Below are 27970 nucleotides of genomic sequence, written 5' to 3' on the forward strand. Positions count from 1 at the left end.
AAAAGCTTCTCGCCGTGCTTCTTTTCGTTCTTCTCCCCGCCTCGTCGAACCATTCAACCGCAGAAAAGGCAGCAGCACCGGTTTTGTCCCGCCATGGACAATGCTCTGCTGCTCGTTTCGACGTTTCATGTTTTAACAGTGTTTCCAAACACTGTTGCAGGACCCCGGATACATTTAACGTTTCTATGTTTGTCCACCCTTTTGTCCTGACCCCTTTCAGTTTAACCCTCTTTGTTTTCTTTGGTTAATTCTGTAATTTTAGAAGAAAAACAAAACGCAACTGAACATTCGCTAGCCGTAAGCAAGTCGAAGAAGAAACGTTTGGTGACGGGACCGGCGCGGCGCGGTGCGGCGCCCCGTCTTCGTCAACGGCAGCGCAGTGGAAAGCAGTGAGATTAATCTAAATAGCCGACAAAAGGGAAACGAAAACTACCGTGAAAGAATTATTAGAATAATGGTCAGCCGGGGGAGGAAGAAGCGAGCTATGTTAATACGCGAGAGGGACACGAGCTCGCTTGCACGGATACTGCAGGATAACCGTTTCAGAAGATGGCGCCTGAGGCCCTTGGACCCTTACTTGTACGCTCTGTGCCAAAAGAGAATCAGCTGAGAAACAGAAATGATGGAAATTCTTCAGCCACGAGCACAGGGAGCTTTGTGTCGTCGTAGGGTGGGTGTTCCCTGACACGATTGCACTTCTGATTGCCGGTTGTCCAGGCTCGAACTGCTTGCTTGGAGGATGGTTACGAGAAGTAGAGGTTACGAGTAGAGGTTCAAGATTAGCAGCATGGATCACAGGAAGACAGTATCAGAGAAAAAGATGGGATTTTGTATCGATAGAACGGATCGAGAATTTCAGATGACATATTCGCGTCATATTGGACCCTGTTGGTCCAAGGTAAATAGAAGAAAATGAAGTATCGAACCCTGAAGAGTGTTGCAACAGCTCGGACGTGGAAGCAGGGTGGCACGGTGGATCAGACACTCTTGTGGGTGGCTGTACGTGGAGAAGAAGGTGGACAAGTTGAGTCCTGGGTCTCTGAAAGCGTGGGCGGGGCGGAACACGCATAGCTCCCGGCCTCTTCTCTTCTTTTCCCTTCTTCACCCTCCCCCGTCCAGCTTCATCGTCGACATACCACCACCTCCTTCGCCGGGCTCGATGTTATATGTGCTCTCTCTTCGCGTTCGTGCCCCATTCCCTTCCTCTCCGCCAACCCCCTTATCCCGGGCTCCTTTTATTTTATTTTCACCTTGTATCCAGCCTTCCACTACCGTTTTTCTCTCTTTGTTGTCTTCGACCGTCCGCCTAGGATCGAGAATGACGTCGGGAACCTTAATGCTTCCAGAACGTACACCTCCTCTTGCAGGATGTACGCGACCTACACGCGTACGCGCCTCGATGATACTCCATTTTTTTACTCTCTTCCATCGTTACAAATATTATATTACATTTAGACGGAGTCTTTCTCAACCGCAACGTTTGGAAATTAACATTTCCTTAGTTGCATCTTCCATTTTTTCCCGATACCAGATCGAGTCACGAATCGGCGATTCGTTCAGGACGAAATGGTAATTTAGAAAAAAGCGAACGCCAACCGAAGAAAAATGAGTCCGGGTCAACAGATATCGCGGGATAAGGCGTAACCTTTAAAGGTTCGGCAGATCTGCTTAACAAAGTGAAGCAGAGCAGTAACTCAAACTTGGGCAATCCTGATGCACGAATAGAACGAAGTTGCGCCAATTCGAGACCGGTCCTGGTTATTTCGACAGTTGCGCTTTCAAACATCACGAGCTTACACGATCGTGATGTATCGGAGAGTCGACGTTGCAATCAAATGAAATTTTACGACAACCGATGTGTCAAAGAATAGAGAACTACGACAACTTTGAAAAAGACTGGAAAAATACTTCCTCTCTAACCGCGACTAGCAAACCTCCCTTCCTTCAGGGGGTCTCTGACGTAATCGAAGAAGCCCGGCCAGCAGATCACAGATTAAACAACACTCGAGTCCTTCTCCTCGATAATTACCCAGGCCAGGGTAATTGCTGCAATCCGGGAACGGCACGCAGTTACCGGCAGATAATTCAGCCAACGGTGATTTCGAGCCAGATTGCCCCGGCCAGAAGTTACGTTATACGCGAGCACCTCCACCAAAGTTGGAATTGGTTGAGGTAGAAATTGAGAGAAAGAGAGAGAGAGAGAGAGACCCTTTGCTGTTGTTCTCACACCCCTTGTTCGCGAATGCAATCCTCGAGAAATCGCCGTGGATTACGCGTTCGCACCTGCGTGAGGTCGATGTCGATTCGTCACGAAATCGTCGTTCCGCGAGTAAACGGAGGGGATGTTCACCCTTGCGTGCAATTATTCCATACGTACTTTGCAAATACGATTTTATCCTGGATAAATCAAATGGATTGTTTGAATTTCATTTAAAGTCAAAGAAGCGTAAATAAAAGAAGACGCGCGCAGCGAAAAGTTAATAACGTTCGGCGTGTGAACCGAGAAGACAAGTAAGTGGCCTGGCTTCTTCGACACAAGCGGCAAACACGGTAATTTGGCGAAATTTTTTTCTCGACTCTGGAAGGGTCAGAAAATAAAGGAGAAACAACCTAAATACAATGTATTATGACGAGCTTGGTAGAAAGAGGTTCGCGTGAGATATTCCTCTCTCATGGAACCCTATAATTAAAAGCGAACAACGTATCTGTCATATCTCTCAGACTCGTTCGAGCCACTCTAGTTTCATCCAAGCGGATCTTTCTTCTTCGCTTTCACCGTTTCTTTTCTTCCTTTTTTCTTCGTCTCTGCTGCTTTACATTTTACTCTGACCCGCTGTTCTTGCTCGCAGCAGAAAATTGCTAGAAATAATGACGGATAAAAGTCTGTCTCTCGTGTCTTCCAACGTATCTACGACTAATAAATATGAAAACGACTTGCTAGTGCGAAAAGCGGTCTTTTAAATAAATAATGGGGATCGTAGATTTGGCCGAACGGCAACGCACCACCGCCGATCGATCTTTCAGCTAATATATTCGAGCCTCTATCCCTCTCAAGGATAGCAGCCGGCCGAAGACAATATTTTTAGGTTCGGCTTGGTCATCAGTTTGTAATTAAAAGTTCCCCCGATGGGACCGTGGCCCGGGCCCCGTGTCATTATTTTGAACCGCGCGGCGCCAGGACCCAGTATCTCATCCTTCCCTTAAAATACGCCGTGGACCAAGGACCGATCTATCGGGTGTCCAAAACAATTTTAACACTTACCACGTACAAACACTCGAGAACGATGATAAAATAATAAGAAAAAAAAAAAAAAAAAAAATTGAAGAACGAACCTTCGACGTATTCGAACAAAGATTGATTAATGAGTTCAACAAAGAACCATTGTTCCCTGAGTAAATTAAACCTTGGAAATCAATTAACGATTTCGTCACACTTGCGACGTGGTTACGAAAAAAGAAGAAACGTCTCTCCTCGTCTTTTGTCAGCCAAACAAAAAGAATCGTTCAACGTGACTGTGACATTAACGCGTTGCAATTATCTGAAACTGATCGTTCGACTATCTGTATCATTAATCACGAACCGTCGACTTGTTTCTCATAAAAATGATTATTGCTCATAAATACGACGGATCGCGGTCGTATCTTTCCCTCTGGCTGTAATTAATGCCTTCTTTCGTCCGGTTCAATAATTGTGCCGATACAATTTATCAGGTGCGTGTCTGTTGCTCGATTTTGAGGAACAGTTGACCGCGTTGTCGTATGAAATTAAAAGAGAAAAATTATATTGCCAAAGGAACATTCAATTAACCTTCTCAGATCTCATAATTGTTCTTGCTCTTCTGACGTGTATGTACACTACCTACCGTAGGATTTTTAGGTGCGTGTCTAGAGGCATTCTTTAAAAACCGTCTACAGAGATGGGACGGAATGCCGGGGAACGTTTTATTTACGGCCACTGGGACAGTTTTTAATTTGTTCTCCCTTGAGCGGACGGGGTAGAGGCCGGCAGACACGAAGAGAAGTAGAGAAATGAAGGATAAGAAAGAAGAAGAAGAAGAAAGAGAAACTGGTGCTCTCGGTCTTTAAGCAGTTTTTCGACCTGTTAGTCGTTAGAAGCCGAAGAGGCGTTTCTACGGTATTCTGACGAAGCCCGAGGGTCCAGAGGAGAGGGAAAGAGGCGGCCGCTCGACGACTAATAAATCCTTAATTATAATTGCGCGGACGCGTGACGAGAATAACTCTGTGATTTAATTATCGAACCGCTATTGGCGTTCGCCGATCGCCGATCGACAGCCAGCGGGGGTCAACGGGTCACCGATTCAACCGATTCAACCGATTCAACCGATGCATCGGTTGGGGTGGACGAGGTTTTCTACAATTCTATCTCATCTTTATGTTTGTTTAATTTGCCGAAAGTGCCGACCCAAGCGACCCAAACATCCCGTTTGATAAACGATACTATCGGACAACACACGCCAGAGTGGAGGAATATGGAAATTAATCCGTGTCACGCGATTATCACGGTGTCTCTTTAATTTAACGAGCTGTCACATCGATTGTCGCAATCGTGTCGCCTGCTATCGGTCGAGAAGTTTCTTTTTATTATTTTTTTCTCTTTTTACTTGTACCCACTGAGAAACTCGAGTAAACAGATAGGAGGTGATCGAAGCTTTCCGCTCGATGCTTCTTCTCGAGCGGAGCAAACGGAAAAAATCTCCTTGTTTGCTTCGAACGAGACGTTGAGAGCTCGTATGGAAATAATTTTAATAACGCATCCTTTACTTTCAAGAATCAATAATATTTTAAAGCTTTCAACAGTTGCAAGAAGTTTATTAAAACTAACCTGGTTTCTCAAAGCTTTCAGGAGCTTCAAGAATTTTGAACTTTCAACGAGTATCAGAATGTTTCGAAATTCTACGATGATTAAATTGCTTGAAAATTTTGTTACAAGTATTGCCTGTTACAAAGGAAAGTACCGAATGATGTCTATACGTACTAATCACGACGATTTCAAAATCAGCTTTTCAATAACTCATCAAGTTTCGAAACCGTCGTAAAAACGCGTGAGGGCGCCGCGCCGCGCCGCGCCGTTTGCTCGCTTCGTTCACCGTTTCGACTTATTTTCTAGATCATTAGGCGACACCTTTTTTACGGCATCAGGGAGGGATGGTGGTCTCGGGACGGGCCGGTTAATTGCCAGACAGACGGTGAACCTGTGGAGCCCGGGACTAGATTTCTTCAGGGCTGTTGGGCTCCGTGGCCCGAAAAATACCGTACGCGAATTGTTTTCCTACCGAGCTAGAAAGGTAATTGAGAACGGCTCGTCCCAGCGATTTTTTATCATTACCGAGAATTCGGATCTGTCAAAATGTCCTGGGCCCCGCGGTTGCGTTAATTACGGTCCCAAGGCTCCGCCAGCACCGGAATAATTATAATAATCAGGGGACACGCCTCCTTGCCTCGGTTCTCTCTCAGCTTCGTCCAGTCCCTTGCCAACCTACATAGAGACAGATAGTGCTCCATGGACGGTTGTGCTCAGTGACAGGGACACGTAATTATTATTTGCTCGTCCTCGTTTCTTTTAATCGATCCGCAGATGTATCCCGCTGTCAGCCGAGTTGGCACGAGTTGGCCAGGGATTGCGCAAAAACTAATGCGCCTAATCGTTGCTCGTTTCTGCGTTCAGCAATCGAGGCCATATATCTACATATGTATATGTATACGTTCTGGGCAAAGATCGTTGATTCAACCCTTTAGGCGATTCATCGGATAAAAAGATCCGTCACCTTATTCTCTCGGTATGATTTCACCTCTGCTGTCTGAACGCTGATTTACGATGACTGCTCGAAAGCGCATGGAGATCGAATTAGACCGATTTCGAACTTGATTTCGTGACAGATTTAATTGATGCCAGCAAGAGGATTTTTTCTAATTTTTCGGATGTTTCAGAGTGAAAGAGATTGAGATCGAGATTTGTCATGTCTGAAGCGTAAATCGCGTCACGAGTGTGACTGGACGTTAGAAGGCAAGGGGTTAATGAAAACCACTGGGTCCGGTGTCATTAAGGGGCCTCGGTTCTCTTTCCGTGCGCTCTTTGTTTCATTGGCTGGTGTCGGGGGGCCAGGTTGTGCTCGCGAGAGGGTCGAGAGGGAGGAGCTGCGGGGGTCCGAAATCGTCTGTCATCTCCGAACGACTAATGGTCGCTTCACGCTGCTTCATTATATTTTCTAAATGTAAATTCGTACACGGTCCCAGGCTCTCTCTCTCTCTCTCTCTCTCTGTTTCTCCGCGGCTCAACGCCCGCAGGCCGGGGGGGTCCTTATAAAACTTGGGACGATTCTGGCCCCGCCACAAGCGAGCGACGGGGGTGAGAGACCAAGGAGGATCCAGCCGCGGGCTAGAGTCGCGTATCCTTGATTGCAGGCGACAGTTTATGGTCCTGTCTCGTCCTGCGGACCAATTAGCCCCCTAGCTTCCAGGAACTTCCTTCCTCTTTTACGGCTCGGCGTTGGCGCCGAAATTTTGGGTTTTGGGGCTTACGACTAGGTACTTCTTTTGCGGAATATTTTCTCAAGCTGCAACAACCCTCGTCGCAGAGACGTGGTCTCCGATAAGCGAGGAGCAAACGGGACGGAGAAGGGGAGGAATTCGCCGGGAGAAGAAAAAGAAAAGGAAGAAGATCGAAGGAAAGAAGGGGAGAAGGGAGAGAAAGAAAAAAGGAGAGGGAGGAGAAATGGCCCGAAGCGTGGTGGACGATAGGTCGCGGCTATTATCGGGGCCCTGGTCTTTTTGCGAGGCGGACCGATCGGTGGGCCATTGTCTCGAGATGATTGCAACACGTTCGGGGCTGCTTAAAATATAGGGACCGAGGGCCCTCTCCCTCTTGTCTCTGTCCCCTTTCCACCCGATTTACCCTTCTCTACCTCGTCTTTCGAGCTGCAGAGCAGAAGCGAGCCGCAGAGACACACACGGAAGGGCGGGCACCTGTGCCCTTCCTCTCTTCTCTTTGCCGTACTCCACCATGGAGAATATGGGCCCTGGTTAATGGGATCGCATCGTCCCGATTCTCCTGTTTCCCTTCGTTCACGGTCTCCCTTTGTTTTCGTCCTGCCGGCAACCGTGCTTTCGTGCGGCTCTCGATGACGAATTGGATTAGGAGTTTTCATTTTTTTCTTTTTCCTTTTTTCTTCTCTTCTTCTTACTCTACATATATGTAGTAGGATCGAACATGTTTCGGTATACATAGGTATAACTACTAATAGAAAATTCAAACACATTCTAATAATATTAATGAGAATAAATGTAGGTTCCAACGTTCTTCATAGAAAATCAGTCTCTCTACACGATGAAGATACCAAAAGTATTAATACCGATCAATCTCTGTGCTTCGCGCAGACAACGAGACTGATAGGAATGGAAAAAGGATTCTTCTCGTCTATTATTCGTAGAGGAGCTCTGGGTCCGATATTCAATCAGAGAGCAGGGACACGCAACACAGAGGGCGGTACCCACTCTCCTTGCCCGAAGAGAGAACAGGAGGTACCGATTTATAATGGGAACTCGAGACGATTCAAATGGATTGGAGTACTTGAAATTTTTCAATGTTTCGAATAATGTTTCCAAATAACAGATACTCTGTCAGAGTGATAGAAGGTTTTCGGCGAGAAAGAACGTGCGAACGTCTCGTCAACTACTACGTCCTACTCAATCTCACTTGCAAATGCGCTTCTCTGGGGTCTGATGCCGCGTGTGTGGTAGCGTCTTGGTATCGGCCGAGCGACGAGCAGGAGGAATAAGAAGAGGAGGAGAAAAAAAAATCAAGTGAAATAAGGGGATGGAGCAGGAGGAGGCGAATACGCCGCGCCGAGAGCGGGGCCCATAGCAAGCCAATTTGTGACTGACGAGGCGATTGGTAATAAGCAACGGAGGGACTCAAATTGCTTGAGTTTTTCTGCGGTCGTTCATTGGGTGTTGTCGTCGAGGTAGCCCACGAGAGATCTCTCCCAGGGCCTGGTACCGGCGGAATCGAGTAATCGAGCTCTACAACGAACCGAAGCGAGCTCGAACGGAGAAAGAACAAGATGACTATCCTTTACAAATATGTAGGTAATAAATAGATGACATTACACGAAGATCGATGACCGCGTAGATTTGCGACAATACAGAGGGTAATGGTTGTAAGCATCGATACAGGTGTACCAGGTCAGTTTATCAGTGGGGCGGAATTGGTTAAGATGACAAACCACGGTTTGGCCGAGTTATTATTGGTTATTGATCGGTTATTTATTCAAATGAATGCAGATTACCATGGCGGGTTTTCAATGCACGGCCAGTTAGCAGGCGCAATGAATAAATTGCTACCGGGCGCACGCCGCTGCTACTTAACGTCGTTCCCCTTTCGAGCTTCGACGTATGAATGATATCGAACTTAAATGGACGATAGATAAGAGGTATTAAAGTGAGATACTCGTTTCGAGTTCGATCAATTGATTCGGTTGGTTCTTATCGAAAACGATATCATTCAGCCAATGGATCAAGGGTCTGAAGAGGCACCGATGCCTCTTGCGTAGACAATTGCTGTAGCAAAAGGCGTGAATCTTCGTGCTTCTCAAAGATTACTGTTCGGCCAAAAACGGTATCATCCAGCCGGTGGCTGTTACATACCTCTCTCAATCTACAACGAACCGTTCATATCTCTTGACAGAAGTATCGTCGAAAGTATCGCAGCCGAAGCTCGTCCCACGCGCACGAATTAACGGCTCTGCTTCGCTGGTTAGCCTTGATTTATCCCCGGGCATCGGTCTTCCCTGTTCTTTTGTTTCGTCGCCGACCTAACCCCGTCCCCGTCCCCGTCCCCGTGGCTGGTCTATACACCTCGCACCAGCTCGTCCCAGCTGTAATAATCCCGCGAGAAGTCGGGCTAACAAATGCGCTGTTTTCAGTATATACCGTGAGGCCAGTCATCCCGCAGGACCTCACGACGTGTCGGCCATTAGTCTAACCAGGAAACCGGTGATGGAAAGCTTGCCTGCGTGCCGGGCCTAACGCCGGCTAACAAACATTGTTGTGACTTCTACGGGGTGAAACCAGGTATCCGTCATCTTTCTCATCTCACCTGCCTCCCATCTTCTTCTCCTTCTGCTTTCTTCATCAGTTCTACTGCCTTCTTCTTTTTTCCTACGTTCCTACGTTCGTTCGTTCGTTCGACTGTCGTTTCTCCCTACCTTCCTACCTTCCTACCTTCTGGTCGAAGCGCACCTTCGGACGAGTGGGTCCTCTTCCACAATCACCGATGCATTGTCGGGCTAAGAGATTGCCCTCTGTGCTCGACAGAGTTATGCGGGCTGGAATGGCTACGCCTACTTCGAGGCTGGATCGAACGCTTCTGCTATCCATTCTAACCTGTTCTTTCTAGAGCTATCAGGCTTCTTTATTTCTTTCTTTTACGATATCAATTTTGCAACCGCTAGAAAATTTCTATACGATGCCGCGTTTAATGCGTTTCAAGGAAAATTCTTTGTATGTACAATGAACCGTAGTTATCGACGGAAGAATATCTATGTCGTCATTGAGACGCTAGAGTTATTATTAGCCCGGTCTAGTGTGAACTCATCAATTTGATGTCGTGGAAAATCTTCAGAAACGTCGGATGACATTAGAGTTACACCGGACAACAAGTTTAATGTTGATTAATTGTTTAAAATTAACTACATCGGTACTGTAACTTGATTCAGCAAAATTATTGCGTCAAGTTCCTCTCGATACGGTGCATATTGGCATGAATGAAGAGTGTCGTCGATAAATGCAACAAAACAACACGTCTAATTACGAAAACGATTCCCTACTGTGCTTGCAATCTGCACGTAGTTATAAACAAAGTGGTAGCTGTTTAATAATTAGGTATATATGAAAAATTGAAGTAAAAATTTGAATTTTTCCTTTAAAGACCTTTGAAGTTCGAGTATCGTCTGCGTACGATCGGTGTAGAAGAGATAAGGTACGAAACGCGAGCGGAGAAGGACGGAATGAGTCAATAAAGCAAGGGGACGCTAATTAGAGAGCCATTAAAACGATAAACGACGACACGTAGTTGACGCAGCTAGAACGACACGCCGTTAGTTGTGTCTTCTCGGATAACCCCGGTTGATAAACCCGCAACGATACTCTCCGCCATCCTCGAATCGAATCGGTCCGCGAACAACGACGGTAGTGTCAACGCACGTGTCTCGAATCTCCGTTTTCCCGCTCAAACGTCTCGTTCGAGACGTTTGCTGAACCCTAGCTGACCCTTGTCCTTGACTCGAGACACCGAATGAAAGTCACAGAACGTGACAGCAAATGGACGATACACACTGTCGCATGATTCTTGTGACGAAATCCCGAGGGGACATGCTATCTTATCGCCGCGTCCAGCTGCTGTTCATGCGATATACGCATCGGAGGATGTACTTAATGGTTTTGAGGCAGATCAGTGTTCTTCGACACTGGTTTGGTGGTGTTGATAAATTTATCATTTATCTACGTCGTCTGATCGATCAAAAATTTTTTCAAATTTCACGACAAACGACTACCTATCTATAGCCGTCCGTAATGGGAAAAGGGTTAAGGAGGGTAACCAAGTCGACAGAGAATTATTGAAATGCGAACGATCGGTAGAACATCGAAGGCACCGCAATTGTTTCGAAGCGAGAGTAGACTGGTCGTCACTCATCAATATGGAGTAGACGAGTGCCCAATCCGGCGGCAGCCCTTGGTCAGCCCTTTTGAAGGTTACGAGGCGGGCAGCAGACTGTCATTCCTTTGATTGGCTTTTAGAGAGGGCCACCTTCTCCCTCGACCCATTGTTCTCTCTCTCTCTCTCTCTCTCTCTCTCTTTCCAGCCGATGGTTCTTTTAGCTTTAATCTGCTAGCGCTTTCCGCCTCAACGAGGGACAGCGACCTTTTTGCTCTTGATTCTGTCCATTTCATTCGACATTGCCACATGTCACAGCGTATCACTGTGAAATGGTGGTTGCTTCTTCGCACCAAACAGTTCAAATTATTCCTTTAATATTTGAAATAAAATCACCATCGTCCTGAACGCCATCACGCGCCCATCATGGTCACGAATCCTCGAACGAATCAACTTTGAAGGAGGAAGAACGAAAGGGGTCTATATTTCTTCTTAACACCGGTCGTTCGTTGAAACGTACACGTGTTTGACGAACAGGACAAAGGAGCGAAGCTGGTGATCGTAACCGCGTTCAGACTAGCCAGGGTTATCAAGGTCAGCATAGTTAGCAGGTAGGAAGGTAGGTAGGTAGGTAGGTCAGGTAGATCGGTTAGGTGTGGGAAGGTTGGCCCGTGCCGGTGAACGAGATGGTCGCGGAGATGCCTATCTTTTTCGTAGCACGCGCCCGCTACGCGATTACACGGAATCCCAGCAGTCGAAGAAAAGAAACGCTTCGAATGGCGCGGCGCGGCGCCACGCGGATCGAAGACGATGGGAGTTTGCCAGCTGTTACCAGACACCCCCGTCTCGAATCTACCAGGTGTGATACGTTGAAATTGTTGAAAATTTTCTCAAAATTTCCATTCGCTTTCGATAGATATTTTTAATTCCTCGGTAGTGGGAGTTTCCAACGACCGAAGTATGCGTTCACGTGGACGGAACGACTAATGACGCCACGAAGAAGGATGCAACCCCATGCGGCTCGAGCGTGTTGCGCAGTCGTCGGCTCGAACAAAAAGAAAGCAGGTTGACTCAAGCTGGAGAAGGTCCGCGCCCCCTGGTGACATTTCCCATTCTTCTCGGCACGCCATTACCAGGTCAAAGCAGCCGCCCCCGCGGGACGTCGTACGCCGCCTCACCCCTACCCAGACTCACTTTTCAGCTTTTCTCCGGGAATACTCTTCATCCTCTTCATCCTCTTCATCGTCTTCTCGATGCTCGTGGTCATCGATATTCCGTCCAAAGAACCATCATTCTTCGGCTTTCTGCTTTTCTGCCTTTTTTGTCTCTCTTGCTTTTTGCCTCCTCTTTATTCTCTTTTTCTATCCTCGGGAAATTCGATTCTTTTGGTATTTCACGCGATCCTGCTGGATCATACGGTAGGATTCAAAGAGGGTGAAAGGTGGGTCCGGATTCTGGTAGTGCCGTAAATAGAAGCGTAGACTCATTGATCGATATAATCGTAGGCATTACGAGAATCGCTCAGCGTTTACGCTTTTCGAGCCCGCGGCTTCGTGCCGTCTGTATTATTACGCGGACAAACGAGAATCAAGGGCCATCCCTTGTTGCGTCCGTCGGTGCGATGGAGTTTCAAGCGACTCGCACCGCCACTCGATCGCCACCGACAAAAGCGTTTCCTCTAATTGTAAGCTCGGTTTAGCTTCGATGGATGCGCATTGTGACAGGTGAATGGTAAATATCTGCGTTCGGTGTTGATGGGGGCCAGTGGTGAACACGAGGATAGGGAAAGGGGGAATCAAACGATGATCTTCTTTGTTCGAATCGACTCCAATTATTGGTCGTAACTTTGTTGAATAGAAAAATTTCATGTCACTGATGACTGGTATGAAAAATTTAACCGCTTGGAAGGTGAAAGACAAGATTCGCAAGCAAATTGGCGGTCGGGTATCGGTGTCTGGCAGGGTTAGGGGTGGCCATTAAAAGAAATTACACCGGTCGATCGGGGACTCGTACACTTCCGGACGGTGAGCAGGCCGCGTACACACGCGGAACATTATTCCGAGGGAATGTATCATGACGGCTATTATCGTTAACATGTAAATGCTGTTGGTCTAATGGTGTCTTAATTGAGTCGACCATTAGACCCTCGTGTAACTCGCATAACCTCCGTGGGCTGGCAATATTAAGATATTAGGATCGTTCGTATAATAAAGGTATTAAGAAGACGGGCCATGATCATAACGGGACGTGAACTTGTTTGATTTTATTGACTTTCTAACGAGTCAAGGAACGATTCAAACATTTTTACCTCTTGGTAGCTTAAAGCGATACATCTTTTGAAACAACCCCCTCCCCTGATGGTGAGTCGTGCTTTGTAAATTAATACATTTCAATTTTTAACCAAGTCTTTTCTGAACGGTAGAAAAGTTTGAAGCAAAACGATTTCACGAGGCACGTAGGAGAACGGCGGATCGCCGTCGGCGGTCGTGAGCGAGCGCAACTCAATTAGCGCTCGATAATTAGCGAAGCGACGCACGATTAGCAAGAGACAACGTCCCGATGAGCATTGTTACACGGCTGACAATAATCCATGCTGCTTCTGGCTGGGTTCTGCTCGCGGTCACAAAAGGTGATTCAACAAAAGCACCCTCTTTGTTCTGGCGAAACGAAAGGTCCCGTGGAAAGTTGCTAGAGGCGATTATGACACGTTGCTAGATCGATTATCGACGAATAGCCACGCACTGGTGGGTGCAGTTTTTCTCTTTCTTTTATGCAAAAGCCAGCCGCTTTCTCTCTCTGACGGTGTGGTGCAAGCCAGTCTCCGTGGTCCTTGAATAATGCATGCGATATTCGCGCGGTCGAACGAAATCTACACGCGAGTACATGCGCGTTTTGGCGAGTCCGCAGGTGAAACCGCACGGTTATTAGAATGATTTATACGCGGTGGACTGTCGACTGGAACTCGACTGGAGTCAAGTCGTTTAGGCCGAGGAGTCTTAGTTCAGGGTGCCTCCCACTGATCTTCCTTTTCCTTCTCTCTTTCTCCCCATCGGATTTGCTAAGTCTCTTAAATATAACTAAATATAACCTAAATTCTTCTTTCCTTTTCTTTAAAACAAATCCTCCCCTATGTATCATTCGTCCCACTGAAACGATAAACATCTGGTTCTTCGATATTGACATTTAGCCGAAATTATCAGTTAAAATGCCCGCAACAATTTTGCACATCGGCTTCCAGTTACAGTGTAACAAAGTGGACGTTTCATTTCGACGTTCACGCCAAGCCGGACGTCGCTTGATGTATGTTGGCAGACCTGGCAATTATCGTCGAGTATTACGGCAATAAGCGTGCGTAACCGTCATTGGTATTACCATATACTGTTATTTCCACTCTCTTTCCAGTCGTCTCTAATGATAGCGTTCTTCCACCTGCCACCCTCTTTCGCGCCATGTTTCTTCAACCCCTCCATTTTATCTTTCCTTTCCACTTCTCTTCTTCTCTTTTCTCGCCCCTTATGCCGATTCTTAACTACCTATACCTACACGTGACGTGAAAATTTGCATGTCTCGTCGATTTTGATTTCTATGAAATCAAGGGAAACTGCCCGTTTACGCGATCGTTCTTATTCAAATTTATTTCCAACGTATAACGTATACAATCAGGATTGTAAGGTGATTACCAACTCATCCAGACTTTTATCCCCCGCCGCAATTGAAATTCTTTCAACAGGATAAACCCGGTGAAATCTGGAAAATAGATTTGCAGCATTTTTCATAATCTGGCTCGCGGGTATCCGCTAATTCGCCAACCGCGGATCCTTTAAATAACAAGGTAACGATATTGCGAGCATTAATAACTCCAACGGGTCGAATCCCCGTGCAATTTTACGCGTTCAAACTCTCTTACACTCTCTCTGCGAGCTTTCAAGCTGCTTAACCCGGACTTTCGAGGATTAACAACACTGCGAGCGGCATATGGCTGTTGTTTTCGCTCGGGAAATTTTCCAATCCGATCAACCACCCGGATCCCTGTCGATTTTCATCGGAATCGAAAGCTTTCTATGCCAGTGGAAACGAGTTAAACCTTCTTTTTCTCCCCTAACCATTTACAACGATTATCGATTAAATTGAATTTCATTGTACCTACTTTTGTTTCGATCAAATAAATGTTGATTACCTATCTGCTGTTGAATTAGTTTCAACTAAAGTAGCCACAAGGTTAGAGTAGAATGAGGAAACAGGAAAAGCTTGACAAGAAAGAAAGAGAAAGAAAGAGAAAGAAAGAAAGGAAAAGAGAATAGAAAAATCCGATTCTGCCATAAATTCGTTAGCTCGCTCGGTCATCGTGGAGAGGATGGAACAAGCGCGATCTGGAATTTCCACGAGGGATCGTTACAAAACTTTTAACGGGATTCGAGAGGCGGGTCTCGAGTGTTCGCTCTGCCTCGGCTTTTCACCCTGCAAGTTTCGCGTTACACCACGCTGGCCCGTGCTGAGTGCATGCGAACTTTCGAAGAACAAAATCAATTATGGAACGGTCGTTTTTATGCGCCGTGAGCTCGACCAAGCCTCGAAGAAGGGGTTGCAAGGGGTGCAAGGAGAGAAAAACGACGGTCTGGCTCGAGCCGCGTGATTATCGGTCGAAACTTGCCAACTAAAGTAATTCACCGTTGGCTTGGTGGGCGCACGCGTATTCCGGATTACGGCTGGATTACGCGCGACGCGACGACGACTGACTGACTATGAGACGAATGCTTTCAATCGATGCTGTCTGCCCTTCGTTCGGTCACGATTATGAAACTGGGCTAAGTGAATGTCAATCTCTTGTAATAATCAAGAACCAAGTGAAACTCTTTCGACGCTTGAAGGAAGCTCGTTGAAAAGCAACCATAACGTTCTGGATCCAATTTGCGGAGTGTCTTAGATCGGTCGATTTACCAGCGGATACGTACGACCCGTGGCACGCAACTCTGGACAGCATGTGCTGCCAGGAGATAAGAGAAATTATCGTTAAAAACACGCCAGCGTGTCCGTTGTCGGCTCGTCTCCCAACGATGCCCTTACGATGTAAGCGCTGCCACTTACTGCTTTTTACCAGAACGATTATGCGAAAGGACGATTATGGGAAAGGATTATGCGTTTCACAAGAAACAGGATTAGAAGAAATACCAGGAATGACCTGTTTTTCGTAGCATGTCATGTTTGTCGTGTCGAAGAATTTCATAAATTCTCTTTTTTCAACTCCTCTCTCTCTCGCGTCGCGTTGGATTGATTTATAGAAACGCGAAAGTGATAACGACGAGTGCTAAGCGTGGCACAGAGAACGACGTGTCGCAACGTGCCGCTAATTGCTGGCAGCTCGGCAATTCACGGAAAGAAAACGGTACCACAGTTGCCTCGGACAGTTATTAACTGCGATCGACGCTACACCACTCAACGGGTTCCTCTTTATGGCCGTCGTATGTTAAATGACCCGCCTTCTCACTAGCGTACAACCTTCCCATCTAATCGTTCCTTCCTTCCTCCGCTTCCATAATCTCCTTCTCCATTTACCTACATGAAATGAAAATCTTGAAAGATGACAACATTTCACTGGAAACGTTGATAGAGCGATGCTAAAGAGACTCTAACTAATTGATGTAAAATGGTGGTGACTTTGATTTCGAGAGGCGTCTACGCCAGTGTAACGATGATAATGCGAGCACAAACGGATCTCTGTCCGAGACCATCCATAATACATCGCTCCGGGCACGTTCTACCGTTTTTTGTCGCTGAATACGTTGACGAATGCGTGAAAGGAACCGCGAGCCTTCTTCGCAAGCGGTAAGAGACGATGGCCAACATTTTGCAATCGCGCCTGATTTTTAAGCTTCAATTTTAACCGATCGTCAATTGCGGCAAGCAATGACCAATTTTCAGGAGAAACCTCGAGTATCGTTCGGGACGTTTCGAAGCGGAACGCTTTCAGAGGATGCTCGCGCGAAAGCTGATGAATGAAAGCAGTGTGTGGCTACGTTAATGCGGGAAGCGTGTGTGAGGTTAGTTACGCACCGTTTCACCAGCTCAGGGGTGTTCTTAGCTAACAAGTTGTACAGGACTCGTGCGTGGAACGTGTCCAGATTGGTGACAAAAACAAAGTAGACAGAGGGCCATTTGTGTAGGATTAGTTAGTGGCCGAACCGGACTGATTTCTCAAGTTCAGAAATCTCGAGGACTCGACTGGAAAACTGATCTCGCTTTTTTCCCCGCATTTTTCCCCGGAAAGGGATTTTCTCTGGTGAACCGCTGTCGGGATTCTCGTTGGCGGGCATTTCCTGGGGGACCTGCACTTTGTCAAGACGAGTTTATCCGCAAAGCGATGGCAACGGTCTGTTTACACCATAAAGCTGGTCGTCCGCGATCGAACGGCCGTGTTATATTAGGTGCGGCAAAGTAGGACGTTTCCGAAACTGTTCGTAGTATGGTACGGTGGACGTTCTGTTGCTACCGAGTAGTACATATCGAGCATCTTTCTCCTTCGAGATTATGTATCTTCACGCTGATCCAGTTTATTTGGTTACTCGTGCCGAAGAATTTCCTATTTGGTTTTCCGAACGCGGTTTATTTTCAGGAAACAATCGTACAACTTCCTTTCGTTGTCAGACATCTCGACCTATACTACTGGGCTTATGCGAAAATCAGGTCGGATCGATGATTGTTCATTGTGCTACCCTCGCAATATAGATATCGATAGTTGCGTCAGTAGTCTAGCAGGCGAGCGTGAAACGCCGTAAATTTGATCCATATCTTTCCTCGAACCGCTCTGGCTATCACTCTTCACCGGAGAGTTATCACCTGCTAAAGTGGAACAATTCCTAACAGATGTTTGTCCCTCGACTCTCGCAACTTTTTCGGTAAAAATTTGCTTCGTTAGTATTTCATGTCTCTCGGTCGAAGTTCGGGATTATCATGATTATCACTGTGAACAGGAACGTTTTCTTGCTGTTTCATGTATCGAAAGAGTCGTTTAAAAGTGTCAAGCAGGCAATAATAATTAATGTTAAACGATAAGGAGGTTCATCGAGCGACAAAGAGTGATCGATGTCATAGGCCGGTTGTCTTAGGCGATAACCCCTTCTCGTGACATCGCGAGCTCAGTTATCGTTTCCACGAATGCCACTTGCATACCGAATTCTTTCTCTTCGCTAGACTTTCTACGACAGAGATACATCTCCATGTGTTTTACCAATGTTTTCTTGTCCACAGATGTTTAATAGACGCTAATAATAACTGGGGTGACGAGGTCTAAGCGAGTACACGCAAGAAAGAGAAGATATTTTATAAAAATATTCGATTGTTAAGTAATTGTTGCAACGATTAAATGTATTTGTATCGTGACAAGAGGAATTCCTAGAAACGTAAATGACCTAAAATCTCCTTTATTCGAACGGGCTTCGTCTCATAATTGATAACGGTTAACAAATTACATTTTTCATATATAACATAATCGCGTCATTTGCGTCACACTCGTTGCAATGCCAACGATAGAGTCACTTTCTAATTGACGTTTAACGTGATATATGTTTCGACATTAGAGATTATAATTTCTTAATCGTTTATTAATTTCATACCCTGAATATTTTCAATGTAAAAACTTCACACATGTTTGCAAGGGTGCATTTAACGGAGAACAATCCCCACGGTTGTTCTTCCGGTACTATCTGTTTACAGGAAGACGATATTCTATTAACCGGGGCCAAGTAGTGTCACGTCGACGCAAACGTCCCCGGAGAATCAACCCTTTGCCGGTCCCTGCATAATCCACGAGCCCGTGGAGACGTAGGAAATTAGAGGACCCTCCCTTACTCCTCTCCGATCCAGTGAGGATGATTTAGGGCTGAATTATCAGGAGGAATCCAATAACGAGGCGAACGGAATACGCACCGCAATGAATTAAGATTCGGACCGTACCCTATCCGACTTTGTACATACGATACATACATACATACATACATACATACGCCCTGGGCGATTCGTGCGTTACTCGTTTCGTTTGTTATCAGAATCGTCGTCGATGGGATTAGAAATTAGGGGATTCACGATGAGTGGGTTAGAGTGAGAGAAAAATTGAGGAAACTATTCGACGATTCGAAATCCGCTCGCCTCGCTCTCTCGGTAACACGGTCGTCGAGCAATCACATGGAGAAATAAAAGGACGAAAGTTGTTATGACAGTCAGCAGCGGGCCATCCATCACTGAGATTCGGTCTCCATGGGCCGACCACCGACCAACTTATCCAATATTTAAGGTTTTGTCCCTCGCGGCCAGCCTGATATATCACTCGCATTAATATATATTTGCGGGGGAGATAACTCTGTATAGAAGATAGCGGCGGGAGGAAGTGGCCGTCGCGTAAATGCCCGCCAAGATTCGCTGTTTCTTCGCGAATAATGGATACCGTTTTATTTATCGCGTGCCCTTTGAAAAAATGAATCTTTCTTTCAGGAATTCTATATAGGGTGTTACAGAAGTAACTGCTTGTCATTCAAAGGTAAGTAGCTGAGAACCAATTACCCTGATGCATTTGAAAAGCAGACACGCAACGATCATTAACGACAGCTGTTAAATCAAACAACACCCGAGTAATCAAATGCGCTACGGTCACTTAATGTTCATCGTTCAACGATTCAATTTTCTGACAAAATAAAAATTTGCGTTTCTTAGAATGTCATTATCCATTTCTTGGTGAAATTTTCGAAAAATACCGGTGAGCCAAACACGCAGGGACCACGTTCGCCGGAAGTCGATGTAATTGCAGGGTAACGTGATTATAGGTGGACGTTTAGCGATACGACACAGGATTGCAACAGTGTCTTCGGGATTGATAAGAGAAACAAAATTTTCAGAGGCAAAATTGCGGGGACTAAGGAATTTCAGGGGCCGATTAGCTTGTCTCAGGGAACGATAAAATGCTAATCGACTTCGATATCGCCCTTACGTTCATCAGAACCTTTTCTGTCGCTCTTATTTTCCCCCTCGGATGATCGTTTCCTAAAGATCCTGACTTTATTGCTCGGCAAACACGACACGGAGACCATTAAATTACCGAGTTGACGCAGCGTTATCGAAAATTGAAATTGGTTATAATTTCAAGAAAGTGTTTTAAGAAAGTCCTTTTGAAATTTTGTTACAAATTTGGTCATCGACGCGAACACGAACAGTCGATTACGAAGAGATGCTCTTATTTAAACATCACCAGGCCATAAATATATGTATAAAATTGTCATCGCGTTTCGAAATAACTGGCTGCGAAACGGATAATTTCGCGACGATCGTAAAATTTTCATTTGCGTCTCCGAAAGCGACTACGTTTACGGTAACGCACGGAGACGGCGTAACGAAGTCCGCAATAAAAGATAAATGATCCTCCAAGTAGTTTATTTAGGCGACGTATCATTTCCAGAATTTTATTAGCTCGCACGATCGTTAAGCTAGAAATCACGCGGAAAACTCGTGTTCTCTCGTGTATCCGTCTCGTCGACGACTTCCGTCGCCAGAATCAGCTCTATTTCTGACCCCTACGATGATTATCAAAGCGTTTAAGAAACGCTTCGAATAAAGAACACCTTTGAAACGACGCGAAATTACAATTATTCCAACATTGAACTCATTAGAGAAGCGAAATGAAATCACCAACAATTTCCACTTTGATCCTTCATCTACGGAAGGGTGAGAAACGAAGGAAAAAAATGAAAAGAGCTAAAAGAAGAGTTCTTGGAGGTCGTGACGAAGCCTGGAACTCGTTAAGGTCGTCTAGAGAAAGGGGTAAAAGGAGGGTGGTGGGTTGTATCTCGAAAAGCACCGGACATAACGCTAACGCGGCGCATACAAACGGCCGCTAATGGCGCGGATAGCTTTTGTTGTTTTTAATTAACCCTTTCTTTTAAGACGGCCGCCGGGGTGAGAGGCTAGGCGATGGAAAAGGGTTGAAGGCACTCCTTCCTGCCTTATGTAGACCCTTTCTGGACCCCTTCGAGTCCCGTGGGCGATGTAAATATGCGGGGAATTGCACCTAGGAGACAGCTCGCGCTTCTCTCCTTCGCCAGACCTCCCTGCAATTAAACCTTCATCTAATTAGCTCGACTGATTGCCGGCGTACCCGCGGGATCGACCGGAAAGTGATTCCTCTTGCTCCTACAAGAATTTTAACCTCGATGCGGTTTATATTATTTTACGTATACCTATACGTTGTTTATCGCGAAAAATCAGATTCGCTTCTTTTTAAAATTTTTTTTCAATTTTTACTGCGCGAAAACATAAATGCCACTTGGCGTGTTTATCCAACATCTTCGAACGTGACAGCGATAGGCAAATCAAGTGGAATTATTGTGAGAAGCGTATCGAAACGGGTCTCCTTATCGAACGATTGATAAGTTTATTTTAACTCGCTGGTAATTAATTTTTTTTTCAGTGCTCGCTAAGTAGCAGGGACATTTTATCTTCTGGCCCGATGGCAGACCAACTGCTTTTGTGAACGCGTTAATACGGTAGTGACCGTGTATTCTATTTTCGAAGAAAATCAGTTCGTCAGGCGAAGAAAATCAGTCGAGACGTGGAAACGTGGCGGAGAAGCGTTTGAAACGGACGCAAACTCGGGAGGTGGAAACAGAGAGGACTCGCAAAGAGACCAACGAAGAAGAATGATGTTAGTCGTCGGCGCTTTGTCGCGGTCACGGGGCTGTCAATCACCGGTGATAGGAGGCGACACATTAATCTCAGCAAGAGCCCGTTGACCGCACATCGTCCTCTGCTTCTCTGTGGTCAAATGTAGACCCCACGACCTCGTCTCTTGTGGCCCTTTACCTTTTTGCTCCTTCTATTTTCTTGAAACACGATGCATCTTAACGAGCTAGGCGTTTCTCGTACGAAAACTTTTGTTAATTATTATTTTGACTAACGATAAAACAACTATACCTGCTCCTAATAATAGTCAACGCGTTAAAAGTGTCGAGTCTGCAGAAACTAAACCCCCTTCTCTTTCAAGTAACGGAACACTTCTCATAGATACCCCGAGTTCGATCCCCGTTTCTCCGAATATTCTGGAAAGCTTCGCAGACACGCGAGAGGAATATTCGATGGCGAAACGCGACGTTTGCGAAAACTGACCAGAGCTGACAAATGCCCGAGGAGGCGTAGCCGGACGTGTTTACGAATGAGAAACGGACGGCGGGGCTATCCGCGTTATTAAGCGGCGCGTTTCCAGCAGGAATAGCGCCATTTGTTTGCCCCGATATCGCTCACAGACTAATTCGCGTTTCGCTAGACTGCTCGAGACAAGAAGAAGGTGTTGCCTCCGTTTTCTTGGCATCGTTGATGGACGCGTTATCACGATCCCTTCAACGTCCTCAAGAACAAGCTGTTACCATCTTGACGTAGCCAGAAACCAGACCTTACCCTTCAAAATTATATCCTCCTATAATATCCTTGAAAAATGTTAGACGAAATAATCTTTCGCTCTAATAATGCCTACGGTTACAACTCTATACCCGTATAGCTACGACTGCCCAAATAACAGGGTATACGTACTACAAGTGACAAATGAGGAAAATTTCAAACGTGTTCGACACTGGCACGTCCACCCCATTAAAAGAAAATTACCGAAATTCCGACGCAACGATCACCGTCTTCTAAGAACAGTGAAAAAAAAATGAAGTAACGGTGGTGAACGAGTATGACAGGGTTAAAAGAGCAACATCTGCGTGTCCATCTGCGTGGCCGATTCGGCAGCTGTAAGATGGAAGGAAGGAAGGAAGGAAAGGGTGGCCGCGGGCAACGAAAGACGTCTAGTCGAACAAACCATGGCACACCGTACAATGGATTTACGCGTCTTGGCGCGTACACGATAAATCATTAAAAAGCCCTCGCCCAGAATGACACGCCGCGGCGTCCCGTTAATAAATGCACCGGCAAACCGTGAATTACACCGGATCAGGGGTTGCTCACCCCCTATCTTTCACCCTCCCTCTTTCGAGCGCGCTCTCTCCCTCCTAACCATAGATATCGAAGCGTCGAATCTTCGTGTCGTAGGTTTACACGTGAAAGCCGAATAAATTTCTGTGTAATTGGCCCCTTTAGCGTGGACAGAAATCGTTGTTTGGAGAAATCGCGAGCCGGTGATTTGTGGATGGAAACGATTGCTTCCCGGGAAATAATTATGGAAATGAAGCATTGTTTCTAACGACCGGATACAGACTGAACGAAACATCTGTAGATCGTGACCATTTTTTTTTTCTCAGGTGGAGCGAGAAATTAAAAAAATTTTTAACGTTAATATCGTCGGTCTACCATATTCATTTTCGAAGAAAACGAAACGTCATCCCCGTTAAATCCATCGATTCTTCCATTGTTCGCGTTGATGGCGAAACAATACGCGGACAGATGGCCGAGAAAAGCACCAGTCACCGCGACAACCTTCCTGGTTGAAAGTTTTCCAGCGGGGGTGCATTACGCCCCATTAAGGGACGGGACACGTCGCGCCTTTCAAGACCGAAAAACGCGAGCCTATTTGTTCTAATATGAAACCAATGCTAATGACGATATATCATATTCCCTTCGTAGCAACGAACCAACGTCACTATGAATCACCAGCGAGATGCTAATGTACCAATTTATCTTTGGCTCGGCTTTATTAAGACTTAGTTTTTCTCTGCACGAAGGCAATGCGGCTTTCACGCCGTTCGAATCTCTTTTTTTTTTTTTTTTTTTTTTTTTCACTCCCTTCCCTTGATTTTCATTCGTAGATACCTACATACTCGTATAAAGGAAGATCGATATCGAGAGGTCGAAGGAACACCGATGGACAAGCATGGACGGAGGACCGACAAATTCCAGTGACGGAACGAACGCTCGTCAATCATCGTACGATTTGCTGGTTACGATATCGTACTTTTAAATTTCCTTGAAATATCTCAGTCGATCGATTATCTCTTCTTTCAAATATTTTCGATCGGATTTGAGAGTATTTTTCAAAGCAATTATTCCATCCTGTACCTGTTGGTTTTTCGATCGAAGTAGATACACTTGGCAAAGGGTGAGGCAGCGATCGCACCTCGCGCTTGAAATAGCTCGCGTGGCTACCATATGGGCACGGCACGGCACGGCACGGCACGGCACGGCACGGGCCAGAATGTCCCTCGATAAATCCGGCCAGCATAGAGATTTGTCACGCGGTCGAAAATAGACGCGAAATAAGTAGAGTGAGTTGAAGCGAAGCTGGCTGTCGAACGCGCGAGAGAGACAAACAACACGGTGTCGATGGAAAGGGATGACGCGGTTGGTGGGCCTCGACGTCTCCGCGTAAACACCAAGGCGCCGCGGCGCTTTACGACGCCTCCGGACTACGAGCCGTGTTTAACTTATCCGAGACTTTCTGGCACAAACCATTTTCACTGCCGGCTTCGAGCGACGACACGCGCGTCGAACCGTGCCCACCCTCTCCCAGCCTCGCGACGCATCGCGCCGCGACGCCTTCCGTAAACCGTCAGCCGCGAAAGCCTTTCGAACGCGTTCCATGTGGAGAAAGCTTGTTGCGCCTTGTCAAATCTTCCTGATTTTAATCGAATCGAATCGATGCTCCATCTTCGAACGAATGAAAAATGTTAAATCAACCAGTTTTCTTATTTCAACCATTTTTTAGCAATCAAGCTGACCACCAGATTACAATGAAACTGATTGCAAAGTTTCGAACAGCCTCTTTAGGTGGACACTGTTAAGAATTGCTGTTGCAACTGTAAAAACTTGATGCTCGAGAAGAATCTCGATCGAAAATTACTGGACATAGTTTATCGTGTCGCGAATAAAATTATTGCGAGCAAACGAATCTCGATAGATTCGCGAAAGCAAGATTTATCGCGCAGATATATTAGCCGGTTGGAACTGTCAGCCATCGAGCACGATCAACGTGCACGATTGTCGACCGTGACCGATGATTTCGCTAAAAAATGACCCTGTTTACCAACCAATGAATTCTTGAGTCTGCTGTTATCCACGAACGACCTAAGATCATCCGATTCTAAATTTCCAGTTGGTTACGAATGTTGCGACTACGACTACGTGTGTAATCTCCTTTTTATTACGTATAGTCAGTATCAGTGAAAGGGTAGAACTGGACTGGAGTCGAAATATTTCGCTTACTCCTACGTATTTCCGCTTCCCAGCGAATCGACGTTATCGCTAAAGTAAATAAGCTGCCGTCCGTATCCCGACGTGCTAATAGATTCCCCTAGGAGGGTGCATCTCGGAATAAATGCCCTCCCTAGCGACATTGTTCATCATAACAGCTCGTACAACGAGGGAGGGAGATCGAAGGCACCAGAAGACAACGCGAATCGAGAGATAAATAGAGAAATGGTGCAGATAAGAGGATGAGACGATCCGTGGAACGTCCAAGGTGGTAATCAAAGCATCCCTCTTTCTCCTTTAGACGATATTCGCGGTTGTGTCCCTCCTTTTGGCGAGCACGAGAGACAAATCGCTGTCGGGTCGCACGAGGAGATTGAGCTGCCAGCGAATGCACATTAATCTGTATCAACTTGACTATCAATATTTAATCCTAATCCGGAGAATTGCTGTTCGTTCCGTGGGTTCGGCTGCGACAATATTTTATCGATTCTTACAAATTACACTGTCTACAATTTCATTCACAATATCTACTCCCTTGATTCAGTCAGTCTCTACTACAATAAAATCTTAAGAATCTCGATTAATCCAAGCCTCTCCAATTTTCCAACACTTGCCATTTGTTGATAAGCAGATTATAGAACGTGATTGTTCAAGAACAAGAAGAAAAGTAACAACGTTCCTGTCACTGAAGAACTGGCAAAAAGAAAAAGGGAGCGAAGAAGAGCAAGCAGACAAGTAGTGGTGATCAGTCCGCGACGGGCCACCGCACCGGGTCCACGTCGATTAAAGACTGCTGCGTAACGAGTGTTTCGTCCGATCGTTCGTATAATAATTAATGGCGGACTGTGTGCAGGTAGAAGCAGCGCCGTGTAATAATCGGTAATTACTCACGGTAATTAAATAATGCGTTTATCGCGGCGCGATCGAGCGGATGGGTGGCCCGAATCGCGTTGCCATCTCCACCTAACCGGCTATGATCCGCGGCTCACGACCTTATAAATCTCTTCCATTTTGCTCACGCCTTTCTACCTTCCTTCGAACTACGCTAGTTTACACGGTGTTTCCTAAATTAAAGCACGAATGGATGCAGCGAACGCGGTGAAATGGAAATTTTCGTCGCTCGTAAAACTTGAAGGCATAGCCGAAAGAACTGGAAGCACGCCAAGACAGGCGTTTTCTATCGCGATACTGCGCGAAAACTCGAGGGACTTCCGGGAAGGATATGGTCGAAGGACGAAAGGATCATTAGCGATCGACGGGTTTCACGATGAAAACTGTATTGAAGCGATCTCCTCGGAAAGACAGACACGTCCCGTCGATATAAATAAAGTATACATATCGAGGGTAAAAAGAGAGAAAGAGAGAAAGAGAATCTGACAGAACGACGCGACGCGACGGGTCAAATGAAAAATGCCGAGACGGACGATCAATGTAAATATATTCATGACGTGGGGTGGCTGAGCGGCACGAGGATGCCAGATATACACATACATAGAGAGACTTTTATAGGATGGGGTTCGTCGAGGAGGACTCGATGGCACTTGGACGGCACATAATTCACTCTTTGGCAGCTCATTACAATTTAAAAAGGCTTTTGTCAGTGCTGCTCTGCACCGTGATTTCTTTACGAGCTCGCCACTTGCTCTCGTCTGTCACCTTCGAGACAGCGCAGCGATGCAAGCCTTTCCCTCGGAAGGAGGTGTTCGTGAAACGTAAATGAAAAACAAAAAAGGTATTTCAATAGGAAAGAACGGTGGTGATTATGATGGAAGCGTAATCTGTAGCTTGGCTAGACGAGGGCCATCCCGAGTGCACGCGATGCATCGCGAAGGAATAGGTTAAGGTACGATAAAAAACGTTTAATTGGCGTGGATAGAGGACGTAGATGACCGGTTTACCAGGCACGTAAAGTATTGGAAGAGAACTTGGGCAAATTTTCCCCTGGTTGGCTAGGCTGAATTGCTCGCTCTCTATATTACTAGGAATTTCAAGCATGCGTATCCGGTCTAAGGTTACACGAGAGCAGAAAGAATTTCTCCCGTCGCGGTTTAATCCTCTGCTCCAACTACTATTTATTAGATGCACGTACCCTACCATGTTCTCGATGAATTTTACCCTTTTCAACGCGTCTTTCACGTGCAAGGTTAAAAGATTCTTCCACGGTATAGATCACTTTCTTGGAGATCACGAACACTGTAGGTACTCTTTACCGCGACGAACAGAGAGCAATTGTGCGCTTCGACGTAAACATTCTCTTACGTCAGTGACTTCTCTAACAAAACTTTCTCAACTTTTCAGACGGATACTGTCACGATGCCGATTAGAACGATTATCCCGGTACCGTTAATCGGAACTTGAAAAATTCAAAGGCCCTTGAAATCTTTTAGTCACGAGAAAACCATCTCGAATGCAACTTCTCTAGAGACGATAATTTTATTAAGAACGTCGCCCAAGGGATAATCACGATTTCAAGCGAGGTGGACGAAGATTAAATCGCGAGATCTATTTGTCACGGTACATACCGCTCAAGGTGCAACAAAGCAACGAGCCTCTTAGGCTCACCTCGGACTCGGCTGTGACTCGGCTGTTTCGTGGCGAACGACAAATCGTCGTGTCTGATCTGTGAAGCAGCAAGAGAACGGGCCTTCGACGATTTTTTGCCAGGGCAAACTGAACCGGTCCGTGTCAAGAACAAAAGGGAGCAACGACGACGAGTCGACTGTTCGGGGATTTCTAATTCCAGTCCTACCATAGCGAAAGAGAAACGATTCCGTTGCCGTTGCCATTTTCGAGACCGTTTCCGAGACCGTTTCCGAGACCGATTTCCAGCAATTACAGGGATCGTCTTTTGTACGGGCGATTTTGATGAATGGCCCGGCTCGATTCGTGTCGACAGGCAGAGTCGTCTTACTAAAATGCCGGATTGCTTCGAAATCGGGTCACGGAACGATTCGAACGACCAATCTTCTCCATTTTCGATACCTATTTCAACGATTTCGCTGTTCTTGGAATACTATAGTCCTTTAATTATCGAAGTAGAATGGATTAAAAACGAATGGTTTTCATTTGAATCGTAAGTGGAACGTGTGTGGTCCGCGAATGACGAACTAAAACAGCCTCGTGTTTACGTTTCAAGTC

At 46.0% G+C, this 27970-nt stretch overlaps 1 protein-coding gene across 1 annotated transcript in view; it reads right to left on the reverse strand.

The window, feature by feature from the left end:
* The window catches only part of LOC117610408 (uncharacterized), a 90373-nt gene that overhangs the window by 11327 nt on the left and 51076 nt on the right, over positions 1-27970 (reverse strand). The gene's annotated exons all lie outside the window — the stretch shown is intronic.

Source organism: Osmia lignaria, chromosome 10, assembly GCF_051020975.1.
Source record: "Osmia lignaria lignaria isolate PbOS001 chromosome 10, iyOsmLign1, whole genome shotgun sequence".
In the NCBI taxonomy this organism is placed as follows: Eukaryota; Metazoa; Arthropoda; class Insecta; order Hymenoptera; family Megachilidae; genus Osmia; species Osmia lignaria.